We start from the raw sequence: 14815 nt of genomic DNA, 5'->3' as shown, positions 1-14815 counted from the left end.
ATGAGGTTATACAGAGACAAGTGCTAAGATAAAGAGCAACTGACTGATCAACTAAAGCAGAAAAAGACCCAACCTGGGATTAATAGGCCCACAGAACTTTTTTAAAAGGCAAAATGAATTGGGTTTTAGTTGTCACCATATAAAAGACTATAATGTTAAAACATACTGAGAGGGGTCTAGCCAAAATTAGTAAGTCTGCTACATTTGACCCAATTTTGGTCCTCTCTAGAATTTCAGGTGAAGTAGACATTGCAGTTAACCTCTTCACTGTCCATTTTCTACCTTCCTCTTATCAAGACCAAAATTTCCAAGTGAGCAGACTTTGGCGAGACAAGAATGGGCTCTAAATGGGTTAAAACAGAGGTTCTCAACCCTGACCCTCCAGAGTTTGACATTTTTGGACGTCACGAAGTGGGGACTGTGCTACTGGCATCCAGTGGGTAGAGACGAAGGGCTGCTGAACACCCTACAAAGCACAGGACTGTCCCCCACTATAAAAAATTATCTGGTCCTTAATGTCACTCCCTCACCCATGCTCACCTCACACTCTGTCACTCACACAGGAGCTACTGCAAAAAGACTCTCCTTGCCATATGTGAAGGAACAAAAGCTCTAGTTGCTGCTGGAAGACAGCCTTAGGATAAAGTGTAGAAGGCAAACACAGAGTTCACATGATGACTTCTTGCCATAAGAGCTCTTAAAAATATATACCCTTTTTGGACAATAACTCATTTTCCCCCTCATTAAATGGCCTTTTCACCACATAGCACACTAAGTAAATCACATAATATTTCATATTATGGTTACGGATAAAGAACAGACTCACTAATTTACTCAATATAGCAGTTTCTTGTCAAGAACATGATATGAAACAAAAGACTTAAAATGATTCTAACATCCCACCCCATCCGTTAGTAGGATAAACGGTGCCCGCCCCAAATATATGCCATACCCTAGTCCCCATAACCTGTGTTTATTACCTTAAGTGTAAATTCATATTCACTTAATATAGCAAAAGATGTGATTAAGTTAAGGATTTGAAAAAAGATACTTATCCTGGATTATAAATGCAATCCTATGTATCCTTATAAGAGAGGAAGTAGCAGTTTGGGGACAGACGCATGGAGGAGGAGACACTGTGAAAACAAGCCACAGGGGATGTGGCCACAAGCCCAGGAATGCCATGCTGGCAGCCACCAGAACTGAAAGAGAAAAGAACCAGTTTTTGTCCTAGAGTTCCCTAGAGGGGACTCAGCCTTGCCAGGGTTTTGACTTCCAGCTCCAGAATTCTAGTCAAAGAGAATAAACTTCTGTTGTTTTAAACCATCAAGTTTGCAATAACTTGTTACAGCAGCCTCAGGAAACTAATATAGCATCTTTCAAGAAGATATAGAAATTATAGACTACAAGAAGGGAAGCAAATTGACATCTTGCTTTTGGGGGGAAGGGACCTAAAGATTCATCTTCTACAAAGCCCAGAGGGAAAAAATGGTTGCTAAGCACTTCAGATATTGAATGCACGGGGGAGACCCTGTCCTCCCAAGGAAGACCCATTCCCTCCTCTACCCCCACATCCTGTCAAGCTTTCCCTTTCTTTACTGAGGCAACAAAGCAACTTTTAATTATATTTTATGTACAAACTGTATTTATTAATTTTCAAATTATTGTTTATGACTTACATAAAAATGTTTTCGTTACTCAAAAATAAATTTTTCTATTTATGGAAAATGGGTGGGTACCTTGGGTTGGGATAAAACAGTTCATAACTTTTTCTATTAAAATGAATAGAAATAGCCCTGGCTAGTGTAGCTCAGTGGATTGAGTCCGGGCCTGCAAACCACATGATCGCGGTTCGATTCCCAGTCAGGGCACATGCCTGGGTTGCAAGCCAGTTCCCAGCGGGGGACTCACGAGAGGCAACCATACATTGCTATTTCTGTCCTTTTCTCCTTCCCTTCCTCTCTAAAAATAAATACATAAAATCTTTCAAAAATTAATAGAAATAATATTTTCTTTACTTACTTTTCACTTAGTGACAGCATCTATAGAAATAAATTAAAGTCATTAAGTGAAAAATAAGTATATTTACTTAATTTATAACAAGTGTGTGGTAAGTAGCTTGATTTCTTTGACCTTCATCATTAATACATTGTCAAGAATATCATATGGAAGAAAAAGATTCCTAAAATGGTTCAAACCTTCCATTTCATCAACACTAGTCTAAATGGTGTCCCCCACCATGTCTTAAGCCTTGAAACCTGTTAATATCACCTTCAAGGAGTGCAGGAGGTATAGGTTGGAAATCAGTGATCCAGCCCGACCCTTTCACTTCATAGAGTAGAAAAGAGGGTGCAGAGGAATGAAATACCTTCCTTACACCATGCATGTGGTTAGAATCCCAACAAAAACAGAATTTAGGTCTTCTAGCAACTAGTTCAGTATTCTACCTGAGGTTATGAGAAGGGTTAATGAGTTAACGAATGTTACTGAGTTAATGAATGCCTACAGGTGAAAAAAATCAATCAACTTAAAGTTACCTCAACTTACACTTATTCTGCACTGATAATCAGACCTTAGTTTTCTACCCTTTTGTGTCTCGCAACCCAAAAGTCTTCACGACCTTAATTACACAAAACTCTGTTATACTAGATTCTACTGGTACTGTATCTTGGTTGCTGACCAAAAACAAATACAACTAGCTCAAATCAAATGGGGGTGGGGGTGGAGCAGTTCCTATGAAAAGGCTACAATGAAAAGACCTCACGAATACCCAAGGAAAGAAAACACACATTAGCTACCAAATAAAAACTGACTAGAAGTTCCTGCCACCGTCTCTTACGGGTCTCCACATGTCTGCGACACTCTACAGCTTCTTTCTATAGACTAGTTTCTCTGTTGTTTTCCTTCTCCCTATCTTGAACATGGTTTTTATGGTGTGGTTAAGAACCTGGTCACAACACAACATGATCTTTCAGCCCAAGGATTCATTATCACCTAGTGAACTCAGTATCTCACAGGTACTATTCTCAGGGCAGAGAATCTAATTGGCTCTAGACAATGGAGTCTCCACATTGATTTCTACTCAGTCAACCCCTCATCCTACAAAGACTGGTGGTCTACTCTGGGCCGATTCCTCAAGAAGGGGTGCAGCAAAGAGAAAATGATCAGCATATTCATTAAGGTACTTGAGAGTATTTTAATATATAGTCTTTTAGTAAAGCATAGCCAGGAAGATTATGTATATGGGATCTGTGGAAAATATAACTGTTACCTGCAAGAGATCAGGAACCATTTTTAAATTTTCTTCCATCACTGTGGGTCTAGAGCAAAACCTTACTACTTATATCTCTTGCCCAGAATTATCTTTGATTAGCAGACCATCAAGGAAATCTCAGGAAATAAAAGAATATCTCTTATTTTTTCATGATATGGTCACTGATTTGCCATGATTTGGAGAAAGGGGAGAAAAAAAACAAACAAAAGTTATCACCAGTCCTTATATAAGTAGAATTTCTCTGAATTGTATATCATGGTCAAAGTACAGTTCAACAGTTTAGCACAGGTACAGAATTCTAACAGAACTGGTACATCAAGTAATTTATTAAAATTTTAAAAAGTGGAGAAGGATGAATAGACAGCACAAAGGTTGTTAGGGCAGTGAAACAACTCTGTATAATACTATTATGGTAGATACACGTCATTACACATTTCTCTCAACCCATAAAATGTACCACAATAAGAGGGTACTCAATGAACTCTGGATGATTGACATATCAATGTAGATTCATCAATGATAACAAATGTACAACTCTTATACCAGGTGTTGATAGGGTGAGGTTGTACATGTGTCAGGGAAAGGAACATAGTGGAGGTGGATACTTTCTACCCAATTTTGCTGTGAAGCCACAACTGCTCTTTTAGAAAGTCTATTTAAAATAAAAAAGGCCATGGTAACAGGAGCAACCTTGGCCTAACAAAACTAAAACCTACTCTAGACATTTCTGAGCATAAGGATCAGAAATAGCAGGAACACAGTGAGAAAGGCAAGAATGGATCTCAATTACATCTGGCAGCAGCCACAGCCCTCACACCCTATATAATAAAATCAATCAGTTCCCTGAGTTACAATTTCATAAATTTAGACAGCCAGATGCTTGGTGTCTCCAGACAGAGAAGATAATTCCCGTTGGTTGTATATGAGGTATCGTATGCTTCCAAGTCTAGTACGTGAACTCCTCAACCACCAGGAAATTAAATACAAAGCTTTTATTGGGTCTCCCCCTAACTCTACACCCAAGATAGTATTCATTTCCAATGCCAACTAAGAATTTCATAGGGGAGATCTCCTTTCACATCTATGAAGTTTTTTTGATGCTGGGTTTGTTTGTTCTTGAAGAAGTTTTCAACTCAACTGAGACTGCAGGATATTCTAACAGTACCATGTGGCTTCTGGCATTAATTCCATGGGCAAACTTTTCTCTAAACCTTTCCTCTTACAGATGCTCTTCTTCCTGTCACAGGGAGCCTGGTCTTTCTCTTTCCCTCCCTTCCCTCGTTTCAAGACCACTCATTTAGGGGCAAGGTAATCTCAAGAAACAGCATGATTATGTATGTATGTGCCTAGCCTAAATCTTAATAAAGTGCTACAGCTCATTCCTTGTCATACCCCAAGAATTGTATTTTTGGTCTGGTAATTCTCAAAAGGTTTAACCCCATCCATTTGGTAGGACCTCAAAAAATAATCAAAGAACAAGTAAGTATGAGTCCTTTTGCCTACAAACTGTGGGTAAAGATCTTGAAAGTTCTCCTGCTAGCTTAAAGAGCATAATTGTGACCTTAGATAAATTAAAGTTTTGAGAAAAAACTAGTCCACATATAATTACTTCGTTTATGTTTCCTTCTTTATTTCTATGCCTCCTTCCTTATAGTACAGATTTCCTCCTTTAAGCATTTGGGAAGAGAGATGTTATGAAAAGTACAAAATGTATACATGGCATTTCCTGGATTTTACCCTTCATTTACCAAGCCATACTTTTATTTATCTAAAAAACAATTCCCAAGCACTAGTTCTAAAGGATATTACAGGGACTCCACAATCAAAGGATTCAGAATTCAAGTGAGGTTTCTAACTGTATGTTATGTGCACTGTAACTTGTTAAAGACTTCTAAAAGTCTTTAACTTTCGACATTCACATGGTCACTCAACAAACATTCATTAAGCATCTACTGTTTGCCAGGCACTGTGCCAGAGATTAGTGATAAAATGTTGATCCCAAGCATCAAGGAGCCTTAGTCTAGAGAGTGTTTTTCAAGTTGCAAGTTGTGAAATCAATTACATGGTAGCAACCAAGCACTCTTTTTTTAATGAAGATAGAATGGAAAATACAGTATATTACACATAGAAAAAGAAGGTGTTGCTTAGTAAAACTTTTGTAAAAAATAATAAGTTGGACTGGACAAAAAGTCCATTTAGTTTTTTCTGTAAAATAAATGACATATCTTTCATTTTCACAAATAACTTCATGGATTTGGACATTTTGAGTATGTCAGCTATTTCCCACATGGTATAACATTGATTATTCTTAATGAATGTCTTGATTTGATCCCTACCAACTTCAACTGGTCTACCCAACTGTGGAGCATTGTCCAGTGAGAAATCTCCAATAGAAAACTTTGCAAACCACTTTTGACATGTTTAATCAGTCACAGCACCTTCTCCATACACTGCACAAATATTTTTTTGCATTTCACTTTTCTTGAAATAATAAAGCATAATATACTGAAAATGTTGCATAGTTTCTTCCATCTTCAATATTAAAGTGTCTACACAAAAATTCACCAATTTTGATTTTTTACGCTGATACGACAGCTGTCACAATACAGTCTAACAATATTGTTTGGAGGGGGGGTGGGGTGGGATGGGAGAAATAGATAAAAAAAAATGTACTTGAAAAGTAACTAAATAAAATTTAATATTAAAAAAAAATATTGTTTGGAGTGAAGTTAAAAACCACTAAGCACTACTAGGCCATCTTACAGAAAAACAAACTCTTTGGCCAACCCAATGTAAGTGTGTTCTAAACAGGATTTAAAATATATTTTTTATTACAGAACACAGTCAAAAGGTGACTTTTGACCAGCCCTGGCTGGTGTGGCTCAATGGATTGAGCACCAGCCTGTGAATCAAAAGTCTCCAGTTTGCTTCCAGGTTAGAGCACATGGCTGGGTTGCAGGCTAGGTCCCCAGGTGGGGGCATGTGAGGGGCAACCAGTTGATGTTTCTCTTGCATATCAATGTTTCTCTCCCTCTCTTTCTTCCTTCCTTCTTCTCTCTCTAAAAATAAATAATTAAAATATTTTTAGAAAACGTTTTAGAAACCCCTGCTTTAGGAAAAGACATATATTACACAAGAAATTATAATAAAATATAAAGAGTGATATAAAAGAGTGAGTGAATGATACTATAGAAACATCAAAGAATATTACCAAAACTTTTTGAGCCCAAACACATTATTACTTCACATTAGTTAAAAACCACTGGAAGAGAGGAGGGACCTCCAGAATGACAAAGTGAGTTCAGCGGATGTGCTCCCAGTGAAACTGGTGAAAATTATTAAAACAATAATCATCTAAAGTCTCTGGAAATGCTCCCAAGGGCAAAGATCAAATGAAAATATCTATTCATGAAAATTTGGTAAGAAAAAAGAGAGGGTATCTGAACCATCACCACTTCCTACCTCCCTTCTCTCAACTCAGCAAAGCAAGACTCCACTGGAGCAGTTAGTAGAGTTTAAAAGCTGGGTGTGGCCGGAGGAAAAAATGCAAAGGCCACCAAGGCTGGCACCCACAGGTTTAGTTGCAGGTGATTGGGCAGATGCAGGTAAGAATGTTCGAAAAGAGAGCCAGTGTGTACAAAGCCTAGAGGAAAGAAAAGGCTTGGTGTGTTCTAGGAATAGAAGAAAAACAAGTGTGATGGAGCCACTAAAATAAAGGGAAAGATTTCTTTGTAACCCCAGTTCTCAGTAAATCTATGAAATGAATCTAGCACCTATGCCAGACTATAAGGGTCATGAGGACTGCTAGAGCATTACTTAACAACTGGGAGACACTTAAATATTTGTTTCATGAATAAATCAACAAGGTCAATGTATGAGTAGTTTTTTTGTTCAGAAGCTATGCTATAAAAAAGCCAAGATGTGATGGATTTGCACTCATGTTCTATTTCTCTAAGGATTGGCGATTCACAGAATCTCATGGTCACTGAAGGGCAGAATCAGGGAAACAAAGTATGGCCTAAGAGCTGATTTGCTGAGGTGTAACCTGTGGTCACAATGCAATTTAACAGAACTTGACCTTCTTCTGAATTCCACTGTGTTCTCTATGACTTCTGGTGCTGGCAGAGAAAGAGTTGAAGGGAGCCCTACCAGTATCACTATCGTTCCAGACTGACAATAGGCAAATCCAAAGCTGCTGAGAAGCAACATCAGAGCCTTAACACTGTGAGAAGGGAAACAGACAAGTCAGTCTAAAGAAATAAAATAGCAAATAACATAATAAGCCCCACAAGAAGGAGGGTAAGAGAAAGGACATCTAGTGTCCAGAGTTGCTACATTATATTATCTGAAATATCACTTCCAACAAAGAAAATATGAGGCATGCAAACAAAGAAGACAGTATGACCCATACACCACAATAAAAGCAGGCAACAGAAACTACTTGTAAGAACAGATTTCTTATAAAAAGATTTCAAAGTAACTATTATAAAAATGTTCTTAGAACTAAAGAAAACAATGAAGAAAGAAATGAAAAAAGGAACGATGACAATGTGTTGCATCAGTAAAGAGACAAGTTATAAAAAAGAAACAAACTGTAATTCAGAGTTGAAAAATACAATAATGGGGCATGTGGGGAACTCACTAGAGTGGCTCAATAGTAGACATGAACTGATAGAAGAAGGAATGAGCAAACTTTAAGACAGATACATAGATAGAAAGAAAGAAAGATATCAAGGCGAAAAAAAAATCAGAGTGAAAAAAGAAGAAAAATGAAGATATAGCCTCAGAAAAATGTGAGGTAACATTAAGTGTACCAACAAATTTATAATGGAAATTTTTAATCTGCCATGACCAGATAACTTTATCACTAAACTCTACCAAAAATTTTAAAAGTAATTAATACTAATTCTTCATAAAATATTTTGAAAAATATATGAGGAGGGAGTACTTCCCAATTCATTTTGTAAGGTCAGTACTGCCGTAATACCAAAATAAGAAAAAGACATCATAAGAAAACCACAAACCATTATGTTATACAGATATGGACATAAAAATCTTCATCAAAATACTAGCAAACCTAATCTAGCTACATAAGAAAAGAATTATACACCATGACCAAACAAATTTATCCCAGAAATGCAAGATTGGTTTAACTGAAAAACAATATAATATAGCAACCAAATAAAAAACAAAAATCTCATAATCGTCTCAGTAGATGCAGAGAAACTATGTGATAAAATCTAATATCCTTTCATGATAAAAAAAAAAAAACTAGAAATACAAACAACTTGATAAAGAACATCCTCAATACCCCCCAAATTAAAAATGAATCTATCTTTTGACCTAGTGATCCCACTTCTGGGAATGGACCTGAAAGAACCCAAAACACTAATTCGAAAGAACATAAGCCCCTCTGCGTTCACTGCAGCATTACTTACAATCACCAAGACATGGAAGCCACCCAAGTGTCCATCAAAGGATGAGTGGATAAAATGACTATGGGACATTTACACAACTGAACACTACCCAGAAATAAAATTTAACCCTCTGCAGCAGTATGGATGAACATGGAGAACATTATGCCAAGTGAAATAAGCCAGTTAGAGAGAGAGAAATACCATATAATTTCACTCATATGTGGAATCTAATGAACAAATTCAACTAACAAGGAAAATGGAGACAGACTCATAGATGGAGAGCAGGATGACAGCTGCTGGCAGGGTGAGGGATGAGGGGATTGAGCAAAAAGAAAAACAGACTCAGAGTCATGGACAACAGTGTGGTTACTGCTGGGGGTGGGGGATAAAAGAGGACTAAATGGTAATAGAAAAAAATACAATAAAGATTAAATCAAAAAAAACAAAAGCAAAAATGAAACACAGCTCACATCATGCTTAATGGCCAAATACTGGATTATCCGACCTAAAATCAGGGACAAGATAAGGATATTCACCTTCACCACTTCTAATCAACAATGTACTAGAGTTACTACATAGGGAAAATGGGCCAAATAAATAAATAAATAGCTAAAAAAATAAATAAATAAATGATATCCACATGGAAAAGGAAGAAATAACACTATATCTATTTGTAGATAACATGATTTCATATTTAGAAAATGTAAGGAGCCCTGGCTGGTGTAGCTCAGTGGATTGAGTGCGGGCCTGCGAACCAGACAATCGCGGTTCGATTCCCAGTCAGGGCACATTCCTGGGTTGCAGGCCGGTTCCCTGCAGGCCAGTTCCCAGCAGGGGATGCATGAAAGGCAAGCATACATTGATGTTTCTCTCCCTCTCTCTTTTCCTTCCCCTCTAAAGATAAATAAATAAAATCTTTAAAAAAAAAAAAAAAGAAAAGAAAATGTAAGGAATCCACAAAGGAAAAATTATTAGAACTAATAAATGAATTAGCAAGGTTGTAGGATATGATATATATATATATATATATATATACACAAGTCAATGAGCAATCAAAAACTAAAATCAAGAAAACAATTCTATTTATAATAATATCAAAAAGAATAAAAACAGGAACAAATTTAACAAAATAGGTGCAAGGTTTATACTCTGAAAACTATAAAATATTGATGAAAGAAATTAAAATAAGGCTTAAAGAACTAGGAAAATACCCCATGTTCACAGGCCAGAAGACTTAACATTGTTAAGATAGCAATATTCTAGAAACTGATCTACAGATTCAAATCAATCCCTATAGAGTCCCAGCTGACTTCTTTGTAAAATTTGACAAGCTGATTCTAAAATTCATATGAAATTTCAAGGGATCTATAATAGATAAAACAATCTTAAAGAACTAGAAGAGAGTGGAGGATTCATATACTCTGATTTCAAAACTTATTACATAACAATAGTGAAGAAGGCAGTGTGGCAGTGGCATATGGACAAACACAGAGATTGAGGACTAAGAGTCCAGAAAGAAATCCATTCATGTAGAGTCAACTTATTTTCAACAAGGATGCCAAGATTATCCAATGGCAAAAAGAATAGCAGTCTCTTCAAAAATAGTAATAGTCTCTTCAACAAATAGTGCTGGGAACACACACACAAAAGTTAAACCCTTACCTCCTACCGAATACAAAAAACTAATTCTAAATAGATCAAAGACCTAAATGTAAAATTTAAGTTATAAAAAACTCAGAATAAAGTTCCAGGTACATTTTCATGCCTTTGGATTTGGTAATGATTTCTTAAATATAACACCTAGAGCAGAAGCAACAAAAGAAAAAATAAATTATATTTCATAAAAATTAAAAGCCTTTGAGCTTCAGACAAGATTGGGTACATTCAGGGTGGTTTGGCCATAGACTAAAACCTCTGTGCTTCAAAGAACACCATCAAAAAACTGAAAGGACAACCTACAGAGCAGTAGAAAATATCTGCGAATTACATGCCTGATAAAGGACTTGTACTGAGGATAAAGAACAGCTTAATAATAAAAACGTAAGTAACCCAATTTTAAAGTGTACAAAGGATATGAATAGACATTTCTCTAAAAATACATACAAATGGCCAATAACCATATGAAAAGATGCTAGACATCATCATCATCATCAGAGACACGAAATCCAAAAACACAGTAAGATGCCGCTCCACATCCACAAGTCACAGTTAGAAGAAAAAATTAGATAGTAACAAGTATTGGTAAAGATGTGAAGAAATCAGAACTGTTACACAATGCTGATAGGCATGTGCTGATGCAATTGCTTTTGGAAAACACTGTCAATTCTCAAAAGGTGAAACATAACGACATCACCTAGCAATTACACTCCTACGTATAACAGAACTCAAAACACACAATCATATAAAAAATGTACACAAATGTTCATTGCATTATTTGTAATAGACAAAAACTGTAAACAATACAAATGTTCATCAATTGATAAATAAATTTAACGCGGTATATCCACACAATAGTATGTTATTCAGCAATAAGAAGAAATGAGCTACTGATACATCCTACAACATGGATAACTCCTAACAACATTATGCTAAATGAAAGTAGCCAGTCATAAAAGACCGTATATTACATTATTCCACCGATCTGAAATGTCCAGAATAGACAAATCTATAAAAAAAGAAAGGAGATTACGTTTGCCTAAGGCTGGGATAGGGAGATGGCAAGTGACTATTAATGGGTAAAGGGTTTCTTTCTGGGGTGATATAAATGTTTTAAAATCAAGATGGTTGTCCAAATCTGTGAACGAACTAAACAATACTGAATGCATGTAAGTGGAGGAATTTAAAGTACATGAATCATATCTCAAGAAAGCTATTTAGCTCTGGTCAGTGTGGCTCAGTTGGTTGGAGTGTAGTCCCATAAACCAAAGGGTCACTGGCTTGATTCCCAGTTAGGGCACATGCCTAGGTTGTGGCTTCAGTCTCAGTCTGGGTACATATGAAAGGCAACTGATCATTGTTTTTCTCTTACATCAGTGTTTCTCTCCTTCTCTCTCTCCCTGCCTTCCTTTCTCTCTAAAATAAATAAGCATGTCCTTGGGTAAGGATAAAAATGAATGAATGAATAAATAAATCCATTTTTAAAAAAAACTATGAAAAGTATCTGTAGAATACCAGTTTAAGAAACAATGCCGTAAAGAATGAACTTCACTTCTCACGGCTTAAGGGTTTATAGTGGAGCCACAGACAGATGAAGGTTTTTTCTTTACTCTAATGATTCTCCTAAAGAAGGAACCATTTCTGGTAAACTTCAGTATTAGAATCAAAGAGTTTTAGGTAATGTCTAAAGCAAAGCTATGTTGTCTTGAGTTTTAATCGTAAGAAGCAAAATTAGGTATTCAAGGACCAACTCAGGGACCCATTCAAAGCCAAATATAGGGACTTGGTTAATTCCCTCAGCTAAAACCCCGAGTTTACCCTAGAACAGGTTGACTCATAACTCCCAATTTCTCAAGAAATCATCAAGATCACCACATTTTGAACTGAAACAAGATAGAACCAAGAACTAATCTCAATATTACTTTAAATGTTAAAGTCAGATTGCAAAACCTGCAACCCAGAGCTGAACCAAAAACTCCATTATTTTCTGAATTATATTTGTTTTATTCTATTGACTTTCGATACCTCCAACCTGCTCCATGAAAATTTAAGGTGGTTACTATTTACCCATCCAATTAAACACTACGAAATATAACCTAAGGCTAGTAGATAGAAAAAAAAAGGACAAAGATGACCTAATCCCTAGAACCTGTGAATATGTTACCTTACAAGGCAATAGTCTATGCTGATGTGATGAAATTAAGGATCTTGAGATGGCAACATTATTCTGTATTATCCAGGAGGCCCCAGTGCAATCACGAAGGTCCTGTAAAGGAAGGAGGGAGCAGGAGAGTAAGAAAAGATGTGACACTGAAAGGAGAAATGGGAGCGATTTGGGGCAAAGACCGAAAGAATGAGGGTAGCCTCTAAAGCTGGAAAAGACAATGAAATATATTCTCCTCTAGAGCCTCCGGAAGGACCTTGCCAACACCTTGACTATAGCCCAGTGAAGGTGATTTCAGGCTTTCACCCTTTAAAGTGTAAGACAAGAAATTTGTGTGGTTTTATGCCTCTATATCTACAGTAATATATTACAGAAGCAATGCAAAACTAGTAAAGGTATTTTAAAAAAGCATTCTGATGATGGCCAGTGGTTGGCATCAAATGGCCCTACTTTTTTTTTTGTGATCAACTCAAAACTGGCAAACAAATCATGACTCAATTTGACCAAGAGCTAAAAACAAACCAGTTGTAAAGGAAAAGTACAATACTACTTCCTAGTCTTCCCAAGGAAAAATCTCTTGGGCTGTTTATAAAAAGAGGCTTTGCCTACTCAGGTAACAAAAAATCTATGTACACAGAATTCCAATTTTAAAATGTTCCAATAATAAATGGTTTCAGACTGCTTTAGGTTATTCAATAAATATTTACCACTCATTCTCATATTCTTTCTCTTTGCCAATAAGAAATCTCTTCATTCAGTTTACTTGTTCCCAGATATCAAAATATTTTTTCCTCTACATAGGAAGAACCTTAATTTTTTTCACTATCTCCCTTGCTCCTTAGCTCAAAATCTTTAGTGTTTCATTGTATGTGTAGGAAGAAGGGAGAGAGGGGAGACAGTCTTAAAACTCAAAAAAAAAAAAAATAGCAATCATTGCCACATGAAATCAGACACAGACTTGTAAACCTGGGCTATCATTAATTAAAAATATCAGTTTTCTAACAAAATGTGAACAGCCAAATATGTGGTATGCCAACATCAAATGAAAAACAGTAAACCTGTCAGCAATTTTTTTTATCCTCACCGGAGGACACTTTTCATTGCCTTTTAGAGAGAGAGGAAGTAACGGGGAGAGAGAGAAAGAGAGAGAGACCTTGATGTGAGAGAAACATGACCTGGTCACCTCTTGTAGGCTCCCGGCCCAGGTATTGAACCCACAACCTAGGTATGTACACTGACTGGGAATCAAACACACAACATTTTGGTGTACAGGACGACGCTGCAACCAACTAAGCCACACTCGCCAGGGCAGCAATTCTTCTGTATAAGGAATATAATTTAACTTTTAATATTTTCAAAGATAACCCTCTTAACAAATATTTTTAAGAACAGAGTGCAAAAATTATTCTAAATGGTTGAACAGTCAAATTATCATTTTCAATATATCAGAGCAGAGAAAGGAAAAACTCATCAGATTTACCTTTCATCAGAAAAAGGAAACAAAACCAATCTCAATGTGTATATGTTACCCAATTTCAACAGTAGCCTGGACTAATTCATCAGATCATAAAAACATAGTTTTTGAACCAGAAGCAACTTTAAAGATTGTCTAAACTCAAATCCCTCAGTTTCACAGATGAGGAGACTCGGACCCTTTATCAGTCACTGATCCAACTAAACCTAGAATGACATGATGACCCTCAAGGCCTGAAGAGAGGGGTAAGACCTTGACCCAGCTTTGCCAATGTCATGTTTCCAGTCTTCGGTCCGTATGACCAGTCTTCACTCTGAGATACGTTTACCACTGGGGATACGGAGGACAGACACTGTCTAAGACGGGTATCAAACTCATTTTCACCGGGGGCCACATCAGCCTCGCAGCTGCCTTCAAAGGGCTGAATGTAACTTTAGGACAGTGTAAATGCAACAACTACTCCTTAACAGTTAAGCAAGAGCTCAGCACTGCAGAAGGATAGAAGCAAGGTGCTGGGTGGGATAAAACAAGGTGGAGGGCTGGATTTGGCCCACAGGCCTTGTGTTTGGGGCCTGTGGTCTAAGGAGTACACTATCACAGTTAGTTTTAACGTAAATTTCTACATCCTCAACTTTCATACATACTGTGTCTTAGTCCATTCAGGCTGCTCTAACAAAATTCCACAAACTGGGTAGATTATAAATAACAGAAATTTATTTGTTACAGTTTTTGAGATTGGGAAGTTGAAAAGCAAGGTGCCACAGACTCATTGTCTAAAAGGAACCTACTTCCTTGTCCACAGATGGCCATCTTTTCGCTGTACTTCACAT

The 14815-nt window shown here is 36.8% G+C and overlaps 1 protein-coding gene across 3 annotated transcripts in view; it reads right to left on the bottom strand.

Annotated features, from left to right (window-relative positions):
* FANCC (FA complementation group C) overlaps positions 1-14815 on the bottom strand; it is a 305923-nt gene that overhangs the window by 240512 nt on the left and 50596 nt on the right. The gene's annotated exons all lie outside the window — the stretch shown is intronic.

This window comes from Artibeus jamaicensis, unplaced genomic scaffold (assembly GCF_021234435.1).
Source record: "Artibeus jamaicensis isolate MK-2021 breed Jamaican fruit bat unplaced genomic scaffold, CSHL_Jam_final scaffold_1964, whole genome shotgun sequence".
Classification (NCBI taxonomy): Eukaryota; Metazoa; Chordata; class Mammalia; order Chiroptera; family Phyllostomidae; genus Artibeus; species Artibeus jamaicensis.
Note: the sequence above shows the minus strand (reverse complement) of the source record. Positions and strands in the feature narration are given on the sequence as shown.